We start from the raw sequence: 11532 nt of genomic DNA, 5'->3' as shown, positions 1-11532 counted from the left end.
ACAGGACATACAATTTATACAAACGAATGTAAATAAAATGAAGAACTAAATGGCCTCGATAAACAATCGTTTACCAAATCATCCGTACAGTTATACCTAATAACGCGAGTTCGACACCAAAATGGAAGTAGTAATAATAAGTCGATATCCTTATTGTAGATTCTACGAACAAGCAAGCCTTCCACGGCAATTAATTACCTTATTCCTAACTGATATGTTACACAATACCTTACTTTCAAGGTGTGATCTCAGCATGTACAGAATTTGCCACCTGTCCTACAATGAAGGCTAGTCATATCCCGTTACTTACATTCGTTGTTATGAACTTGTTTTTATGCTACTCTCCTAACTGGTATTATTACACATTCAAAAAAACAAACTACGAGTTTCATTTAAAGGCTACGAGCAAAAATGTAAGCGAGTTGTACGTTACCAGTGATATGCCTGAAGTCTGGCCTTTTGAGATTTGTCACTGCACGAAGCCGCTGTAGATTCTTCACTGTTACTTTTAAAAGACCCAGATAATTTTGTGGTGTCAAGAACGACCTACTTCCTCGCACTGAACCCGAAACTCTCGCAAAAGGCGACACATCAAGTATGACTTCAAAAGACTCGACGACGGAGCACCGCACACTAGTAACCTAATAACGCGCCCCTAGGTCGAACCAGGCCGATGGTAGCGCATGTAAACATGAAGCGGAAGTATCAGGAACTATTGTTGGATTTGGTGTATTTCGCAACTGATAGTAACAGATTAATAGCTTTTCGTGCTAATAGATTTATGACCCTGCAATAGGAACTGCTTCAAATCTTTCTCACAATCTTTTTCGTTTCTGGCAAAGTTACGATATCACGATTCTCAGTAGTTCAGTACACAGTACTTATCATAATATGGTGTGAATAAATTAAACCGATGGCATTATGATCATGCCGTTAGTTCAGTTTTTACGTACTTGTATTCGGGTGCCAATGGTGTCATTTTCAGTAATCACTGACTTCATACTGAATTGATTCAAAGTTCATTTTAACGGCAATATGGAAGAATATAATCCAAGCGTCTGTAAGGGCTATAAAACTACTTTGGGCTGGCATTATTATTCCGTAAGACTTAAGAGGAGAGAAAAAAAGGCTATGGTTTTATATATATATATATATATATATATATATATAAATATATATATATTATATATATATATATATATATAATAAATAAATATATATATATATACATATATATATATATATATATATATATATATATATATGTGTGTGTGTGTGTGTGTGTGTGTGTGTGTGTGTGTGTGTGTGTGTGTTTTGCGGGTGTGTGTGTGTGTGAGAGAGAGAGAGAGAGAGTTTTCATTGAGAACTTGTTAGGAAAATCATTGGTTAAAATTGAAAAAAAAAATCACTTTTAGAATTATCAGTTTTCTGTCAATGAATGCCAGATTAATCATCAAAAATCTTTCAGTGTTGGACCTCAACGCTTTGGGTCTCGAGGGTATGAACTGCAAGTAGGTGGGTACAACGATTCCAGCACTGGAGGCGATGCCATGGAATACCACAATGGCATGGACTTCAGTACTTACGATGAGGACAACGACGGGGCATCAGGTGAGATCATTAAATATATGTAAACAAATAAATGATTAAGATCATGTTAAGAGACGACGCGTTTTTGATTCGTGGGTTTCTTTCCTTTTATCTTTTTAATGATTTACGAAATTTGAATTTGAGCTGAATTCTGTAAAAAAAAAAATCTTGATCCTTATTTCCTCAAACGTTTATTCCTAACAGTTGCAAAGGTGATAGAAATAATAATGGCAAGATATTATTTTAGATAATCATCTATTAAAACGCTCCTGTGTTAGATATATATATATATATATATATAGTATATATAATATATATATATATATATATATATGTGTGTGTGTGTGTGTGTGTGTGTGTGTCCCATGCAGAATCGTAATAAAATGCCCCATGTTCTCTCCCCTAGGGGGAAGTTGCGCCGACTGGTCGGGAGGTGGTGGCTGGTGGTACAACTACTGCTACTTCAGCAACCCCACAGGGATCTACGTGCCATCCGACCTGCCCCCCAACACCAAGGCGGACCACTTCTTGGAATGGCGGAAGTGGCAGGGATACTACACTTACCTGTCACATCTCGTGATGATGATCAGGCCGCCGACGGCTTGAGGACAACGTCGAGGACGACACGGCTTGAGCTGTAGATTTCTCCCTTTTCCTCTATTCTGTTCGACATTCATTGATGGTCAACGTAAATTGCTGTGAAATGTGCATCTTCCGGTTATGATGGGAACAAATATTCGTTTGTTTTTGTTATGTTTTAAGAGATTAATAAATAACCAGTGGGATTTTCGTGATATGTCGTTGGTTTGATTAAAACCTGCATTCATCGCATTTTTCGTAAGCAACTACAGTCATACATTACGGGAAACACATATTCACAAACAGAACTTGAATCATACCTTAAGGGCAACAAACAAATTAAAAAACAGAATTAGAATCATAACTTAAGGGCAACAAACAGATCCACAAGCAGAACTAGTCGTAACTTAAGGGCAAAAAACATATTCACAAACAGAACTAGAATCATAAGTTTAAGGGCAACAAACAGATTCACAATCAGAACTGGAAACATACCTTAAGGGCAACAAACAGATTCACAAATAGGACTAGAATCATAACTTAAAAGCATCCGTCAGATTCACAAACAGAACTAGAATCATTCATATCTTGAGGGCAAAAAACAGATTGACAAACAGAACTAGAATCATAATTAAAGGGAAACAAACAGATTCTCAAACAGAACTAGAATCATACTTTAAGGGCAACAAACAAATTCACAAACAGAACTAGAATCATAACTTTTAGGGCAACAAACAGATTCATAAACAAAACTAGAATCATACCTTAAGGGCAACAAACAAATTCACAAACAGAACTAGAATCATAACTGAAGGACAACAAACATTCACAGACAGGACTAAAATCATAATTAAGGGCAACCAGATTCACAAACAGAAATAGAATCATTCATAACTTAAGGGCGACAAACAGATTCACAAACAGAACTAGAACCATACCTTAAGGGCAACAAACAGAACTAGAATCATACCTTAAGGGCAACAAACAGATTCACAAACAGAACTAGAATCATACCTTAATGGTAACAAACAAATTAAAAAACAGAACTAGAATCATAACTCAAGGGGAACAAACATATTCACAAACAGGACTAGAATCATATCTAAAGGGCAGCAATCAGATTCACAAACAGAACTAGAATCATTCATAACTTAAGGGCAACAAACAAATTCACAAACAGAACTAGAATTATAATTTAAAGGCAACAAACAGCTTCACAAACAGAACTAGAATCATACCTTAAGGGCAGCAAACAAATTAAAAAACAGAGCTAGAATAATGACTTAAAGGCAACAAACAGATTCACAAACAGAACTAGAGTCATAACTTAAGGGCAACAATCAGATTCACAAACAGAACTAGAATCATTCATAACTGAAGGGCAACAAACATATACACAAACAGGACTAGAATCATAATTTAAGGGTAAAAATCAGATTCATGAACAGAATTAGAATCATTCATAGTTTAAGGGCAACAAGCAGATTCACAAGCATAACTAGAATCATGCCTTAATGGCGGCAAACAAATTCAGAAACAGAACTAGAACCATTGCTTAAGGGGAACAAACAAATTCACAAACAGGACTAGAACCATAAATTAAGGGCAACAGACAAATTCACAATCAGAACTAGAATCATACATTTAAGGGCAACAACAGATTCACAAACAGAACTAGAATCATACTTTAAGGGCAACAAACAACTTAAAAAACAGAACTAGAATCATAACTTAATGGTAATAAACAGATTCACAAACAGATCCAGAATCATAAGTCAGGGTCAACAACTTATAGTACGAAATATTTGTCAAAAACCATTTTCCTCTGGTTTACCGTACAAGCAGATGCACCAGTGTCCTTAACTGTATTTTCCTTGAATCGTGCTACCTGTACGGTATGCTCATGTAGTCTACTTACTAGCCTTACAGGTTTGCCAGTGTTCAAAACAATATTCTCCTAGAATCGTGCTACCTGTACGGTATACTTACGTGGTCGACTAACCTTACAGCTTTTGCTAACGATGACCTTTCGGTCTTTTATGGTAAAGTGGTTACCTCTGGTACGATATTCATATTCCTTCGTTATTTCTTATTCAGCCTGATTGATACGCATACATGTATGTGCCCAAAACGATTTTCCCGCCCCCAACCCGCCCACAAACCTCACTCCAACACACACACACACACACACATACACATACAAACGCCACCACCCTGTGAGGCTAGGTGGATCTCCATCCCCGGGGCGCATATTTCCCAAGTGTGGAAGAGTTTAGGGTTGGGGAAAATTAGGACCAATCAAAGCGCCTGGAGCTGATCCATGACGTCACAAGCCACGCCTTTGAGCTACACTCTGTCTCATAGCCGAGGGAAAACTTCCCCATTTCACAATTTACGGCTTGTATGACCTATACATTTTAGTCAGATATATCTAAAAATAATGCAACACTAATTCAACAAACAATATACTCTTCAAATGAGATACATCATGAAATATATCAAACGTTATTGGGTTCTCCCATTTGATAATAGTGCTCAGTGCCTCGTAATTCCTGCTCACAAAGTCGATATTTACTGCATAAATAATATTTTCATCGCGAGTTGCTAAATTATATACTTGAAAATGCATGTTTAATGCCATTTAGAAAGAGTTGCGATAAAACATGGGATGAATCAAACAATATAAAAGATGGTAAAATTGATGGTAAAAAAATTATGGTATATTAGCACTACAGACTACAGAGGAGGCCAAGAACTTCGCGGGACTTCGACTCCCATCAAGAATCTTGGACTTTGAAAGTCTCGATTTTAAAAGCATGGGGCATGGAACGTTTTTCAGGCGTTACTGCCTGTTGTTTCAGGCTATAAAAAGGAATTTTGTACAGAACTAAAATAATGATTGCCTTATGCCTAAAAGAAACGCGGAGGATACAGTTTTGATAATAAATTTATGCGCCCCGTAGAGGGATAGTGCCGTCAGTTCACCTCATTGGTGCAATGCAGGCATTACTTAAGGTTCTTTGCAGCGTGCCTTCGGCGCCTAGCTGCAACTACTTTTAGTCATTTTACCGTTACCTCCGTTCATATTCTCTTTCTTCTATCTTATTGTCCACCCTCTCCTAACAATTGCTTCATAGTGCAACTGCTTTGAGGTTTTCCTCCTGTAACATCTTTCAAACCTTTTACTGTCAATTTCCTTTTAGCGCTGAATGGACTTAGTTGCCCCTTGGCATAAGGCCAAAAATCTATATGTAAAAAAAATGTATGCACTTAATTTAAGGCATACAGTTGGCCATTGAGTATACTCATATACTATCGTTATCCCGTTGAATATTTGCATAAAATGTTCTGTTGAAAGAGTTGAAAAAATGTGTCATACATATTTACTTTAAAGCTTATCGTAGTTCTAATAAATTTATGCATCACTTCTAGTTCAGCTAAGTAAAAAGTCTACTGTAACTCCGTAAATAGGTTGTATTCTGTACTCCTATAATTGCTAAAATATTCAATACTGAATTATATTATCACTTTTTATTTGTTTGTACACAATATATGAAAAGTAAAAATCAAAAGCAAAAAATTTTCAATAAAAACTATTTATATATTTTTACACAATGAATGACAAGCACCAATCAGGAAAGGACATCTGGAAGGTTTTATGAAAACAGAATCAACCTCAAAAAGGCAATTTTTTACTACAGCTGATCAAGTACACCTTGAAAAACAACTGTATTCGGATTAGCTACTGACAGGATGAGTTTGTCATGTAACTATATTTGGTTATAGTAGGCTAACTTAGATCACCAAAACAACAAAACCGTAGATTTCCTTAGGTTTCCTAAGGGCACATTAGCTCTTGAAATAATTTAGTGAATGAAGCTGATACTGTGTCGTTGTAAATAGTAGGGACTATATCAGTCTGATTCCTGTTCATGGCCTAGTAATGACCAGTATATTGCTTTTATACAATGCCCAGTAAATAAGTCCATAGAAATCCTTAGTGTAAGCCTACTCCCTCTCTCTATTTTCCCCTACAAACAGGTCAGATACCATCATTTTTACCATCTTGTATATTGTTCGAGTCATCCCATGAGATATCGAAAATATTATTTATCAAGAGGGAGAAGCCAATAACGCATAATATATTTCACGGTGTATCTCATTTGAAGAATATATTGTTGTTAAATTAGTGTTGCATTATGTTTAGATATATCTGACTAAAATGTATGTCATACAAGCCGTAAACTGTGAAACAGAGAAGAAAGTATTTCTTTGGCATCGTGATTGGCGGCAGTAATGGATATAGGACTGAGGAGGGGGCTAAAAGGCGTGGCTTGTGACGTCATGGTCCTAATTTTTCCCATCCCTAAACTCTTCCAGACTTGGGAAATATGCGTCCGGGCATGGGGAAGTGGCTGACGACGTTGAGGGCTGACATTTTAGCACTTTCAGGTGCTTCCTGTTTCTGAGTGACACTCGACCGCTGCCATCCAGCCTAATGAGATACTGTCGGTGGCCCTTGGACTCCGCTACCAACCCAGATCGGTCCCAGGCATTGGTTACAGGATCCTGCACTCTTACCCTGCAGCCTACAGCAAGGGGTAGAAGCTACCTGGTCCCAGCAAGTGGTTGGGTCTCCTTTTGGGACTCTGCTATTTGTAGTTCCCTCTTCTGGATTATCTCGTCCCAGTGTCTCTTCACCTTGTAATACTGTCTGGGCATTGGCACTCCAACTCTGAGCTACCTACCGATGGCAAGCTGTGCTGGGGACTTGTCGAATCCCTTGGGAGGGGTGTTGAGGTACTGAAGAATTGCCAGAGATGCCTTGTTGCAATCCTCCTTTGCCTATATTAGACCTGATGATCCTCCTGGCAGTCTTGACTGCTGCTTCAGTCCTTCCATTGGACTGGGGGTTATGGGCTGATGAAAAGCGTACAGTAACCCCCCATTTTCTGAAGAATGATGTGGTCTCTTCGTTAATGAGGTTTGTGCCCCCATCTGTCGAGATTAGCTCTGGTGCTCCCCATCTTGTGAAATACGTCCTCAACACTGATATGATTCTTGATGATGTTGTACCATGTGGAAAGTGTGCGACTTCCAGCCACCTCGTGAGCCTGTCTGCATAGGCCTTGTACATATGGCCCTCCAACTGTAGCATGTCCACCACCGTTGACTGGAATGGGTATTCTAGGGGTGCTGTGAGTACTAATGGTTCAGCAGGTTGTGATGGAGCATGTATATCACAAGAGGCACATCCATCCCTGTGGCTCTGCAGGTCACCTTCCCTGCCTGGCCAGTAAACTGATTGCCTAGCCCTGATGTCCTGCGTGAAGGCCTGTAATGACTTGACGGCGAAGTTCCTCTGGGATGAGCAGACGTGGGCATCCTTGCTCATAAGTATAGACTATCAGGTCTTCTACCATAGATAACCTGTCCCTGAGTAGAACTGACATAGGCAGGCCAACCCCTGTGCCTTCTGCGGGCGCCAGTCATTTACTGCCACTTTAGCTACCAACAACTGGTATACAGGGTCTATAGAGGCTTGCTACTTTGACCCTCTCCTAGTCAAGTATGAGGCATTCTTGCTCAAGGGCAGTAGCTTGACCAGCGGGCGGTGGTCAGTCACGATCAATAAGTTGGGGCAGCCCAACAGGAGTAGACTGGCCTTATTGAGACACCACGTGACAGCTAAGGCCTCTCCCTCAACAGAAGCATACCCAGCTTCAGCTTGTGACAAGTGACGGCTCCCACATAGGGCAATACGCCACCCACTCTTGCAGCAGAATGGGACATCAGCTGAGGTACAAGCACAGTACTGCTGCAGGATAACAAACCCGATCCCATCTCTGCTCCAATCTGTTAGGGCTGCTATAGGCAGGTCTTGTCATAGTATACCAGCCCATCCTTGGCCAGCTTGCATGTGGCCTCCTGTGCTTGGTGGAATCTCTCTTGTAGGTTGTTATCACAGTAGACATTCTTGCTTGCAGACTTCTTCAGGAGGTCTCTGAAGGGTTCCATCAGCGGGGCGGTGGCAAGGAAGGGTGCCAACTGGTTGACAAAGCCAAACCACAACCTGATGTCAGTGACAGAGGGGTTGTCAGGCATAGGGAATCTCCATATGGCAGCTAGACTCTCCTCTGTGGGCCTATAGGAATCCCATCCCAGCTGGAATCCGACAAAGCTCACTTCTCTTTGGCAGAAGGTGAATTTCTCTGGCTTGAGGGCTATTCCCTTTTTGGCACATGTGTCCAAGAAATTATATGTGTGCCAGAAGGCCTCTTCGACGCTGTTGTCATATAGAAGAGTATCATCCACACACTTGTGTTTTTGGGGAATGTCCTTGATATGGCCATCAAACCTCTTGGTGTAGGCATCTGAAGCTGAACAGTATCCCATGGGTGTTCTTTTGTACCGATAACACCCCCAGGGAGTGATAAAGGTTGTGAGTTTGTGGCTTTCTTCATCTAACTCCACCTGGTGGAAGCCCCAATGCACATCTGCACTGTCTTAAAGAAATGTAAAGGTACCCCTGAGATCATGTCGAAAGGAGCAGGGGTGTGATGCATCTCTCTCCTACAGGAGGCACTGACACGTTGAAAGTCCACAGTGCGGCGGGGCTGACCTGACTTCTTGGCAACAATGAACATCCTCACACAGTAGATGAATATTGTGCAGCTTGCCCTCCATAACAGGGAGGGGCTCCTCTTCTGTATTGAATGTTGATGACAAAAAATGGCGCAAGAGCCACTGCTCCAACTTTGGGACGTTCTCCTCCACTGGTGGGAAGGGTATGGATGAGGGCTTAGGCAGGGACTGCCCAATGATGGTGGATACCTCATGCTCCAGTGCGAGGCTTGCTGACACCGGTAAGTGGTCGGGAAAGGACTGGGACATGAGGCCAAGGTCCTTACAAGCAACCAATGAAAGAAAGAATGACCTTGCAGACTTGATGAAGCACACTTCTTGGATGGTTGTCCTTTCACCATATTGAACGCAAAGGGGGGAAGTCCCCATACACTCCAATCTAATGTTGGCAACATCACGTAGGGCCCTGCAGCGTCGTGAAAGGGCAGGCTTTTCAATGAGGGTCAACAGCAGGGTGGGGCCTGCAACACACACTTGGGCCCCAGTGTCTACCACCTTCTGTACAGGGCTGTGACCCATAGGCCTAGGGCTATGCACTGATGAGGACACTACCACTTGTATAGTAGGCTGCATACTGGGTTGTACTCCGGCAGTGACTGCCCCCAGTGTTACTGATGAAGCAGGGGCATCATTCGCTATCTTCCTCTTGCTCCTACAAAACTGTTTCAAGTGGCCAATTTTTCGGCAGCCGTGACAAACACTATTTCTCGCTGGGCACAACATCTTTCTGGGATGGTGATGCACTCCGCAGTTCCCACACACATGAGCATTGATGGGAACCGAGGCCCTCTCATTACTCTTCATCGCTGCACACTCGGGGGAGGCGCTGGGGTCTGTCTCCACATCAGCCGCACGTGGCTCTTGATGCCATGTGTTGTGCTGGGGCATGGATGCATCTTTGCGGGCTGCTTCGTATGTTGCACACACTGCCCTTAGGGCATCTACACTACAAACAGAGTCACATGACCTATAGAGATCTCTTTTCAATATCTCATCCCTTAGACCTACCATAAGCTTTCTAATAAGCATATATTCAGACAAATCACACTGACAGCTAGGACACTGGAAGCCACAGTCCATGGCCTTTTGAGAGCACTTTGCAAAATATTCACTAATGGACTCCTCACGCCCTTGCATACACACAAAAAACTCAGCCCAATGCACAGCCTGGTTCAATGCACGCAGAACCATGGCCGCTATAACACCCAAAGCCCCTTCTGGAGACAAGTTAGCCCACTGTAAATCACTATACCTGGCATCCAGCGTACGTTGCAACTCTGGGGTGCAATGCAGCCTAATGTGTTGAACTGCATCCACTGGTTGAAGCTTATTTAGCCTAAGCTAATGTGTCATGGACCGTTTCCAGTCCTGTAGGAGGCTGATGACATTTCCAAAGCACACTTCTCTGGTAGTGGTGGGGCCGGGGCCCTGGGGCCACTCTGTAGATGCAAGCCACTCGCCATTGTCGCCAAACGGTCGTTAAGGGCTTGCAATGCATCTCGACCCTCGGCAACTACATGTTGAAGAGCTGGTGATCTTGACGCCACTCCGACGAGAGTACTGTGGGCACCTCTGGAGGATCGTTGTGCCCTCCTTGCCGTGAAATACAGTCTCCCTGGTGTAGACATGATTATTCTTTACATATCCTTCTCACTGCGCCATGTAGGAAACAGAAGGAAACCCGTGTATCACTCCAGTGTTTTATTACACGTCCAGTCTATACAGAGGTGTGACTGCAAGTGAGTTGCAGACACGCAGGTTACATTGGCGCCAATCGCGCTGCCCTCTTGGCAACAGACATTACACATGTTTAACCATCCTACTGTCTCAAGGGACATAGCATACTATAGTAGACACATCAACTATGCATTTGATGTCTAGGCAAGTCCCTCACGACACTCCTGATTGGCTCTTGATAAGCCAGTAACAGGGCAAGAAATTCTCAGTCTCTCTTGAGAGTTCACATTGGTAAAATATGTGTTCCACCTCTCCTGATGTATACATTTGAAAGAAGTATCCCTCAGGAGAGGAGGAACATACACCCTACCTATGTGAACTCTCGAGAAAGACTGAGAGTTTCCAGCTCAGTGACTGGCTTATCAACAGACAATCAGGAGCGTCGGGAGTGAAGGGGCTAGACATCAAATGCACGGTTAATGTGAATCGACTATAGTAGAAACTATTCTTCTTTCTTCAAAGCCCATCTTCTAGAATATTCTTTCAGATTGGTGGGACATCTGAAAGATTAGAGCTAGACATTGGACCCTTGTCCGCATGACAATATCTTGTACAAGATGTTCATCAAGGAACATATCATACTTGAACTTGAAGAAGCTGTTTTTCTTTCTGCAAGCCCATCTTCTAGATTATTCCTTCATATTGGTGGGACATCTGCAAGAATAGATCTAAAGATTGGACCCTTGTCCGCATGACAAATATCTTGCACAAGACGCTCATAAAGGGACATAGCATACTTGAAGAAGCTGTTCTTCTTTCTGCAAGCCCATCTTCTAGATTATTCCTTCAGATTAGTGGGACATCTGAAAGAATAGATCTAGATATTGGACCCTTGTCCACATGACAAATATCTTGTACAAGATGTTCATCAAGGGACATAGCATACTTGAAGAAGCTGTTCTTCTTTCTGCAAGCCCATCTTCTAGATTATTCCTTCAGATTAGTGGGACATCTGAAAGAATAGATCTAGATATTGGACCC

The 11532-nt window shown here is 41.9% G+C and overlaps 1 pseudogene; it reads left to right on the top strand.

Moving 5' to 3' along the window:
• LOC135206996 (angiopoietin-4-like) overlaps window positions 1-2386 on the top strand; it is a 7930-nt pseudogene extending 5544 nt beyond the window's left edge.
• Window positions 2387-11532: the final 9146 nt, after the last annotated feature.

This window comes from Macrobrachium nipponense, chromosome 11 (genome assembly GCF_015104395.2).
Source record: "Macrobrachium nipponense isolate FS-2020 chromosome 11, ASM1510439v2, whole genome shotgun sequence".
In the NCBI taxonomy this organism is placed as follows: Eukaryota; Metazoa; Arthropoda; class Malacostraca; order Decapoda; family Palaemonidae; genus Macrobrachium; species Macrobrachium nipponense.
This window is presented reverse-complemented; position numbering and strand designations above follow the sequence as displayed.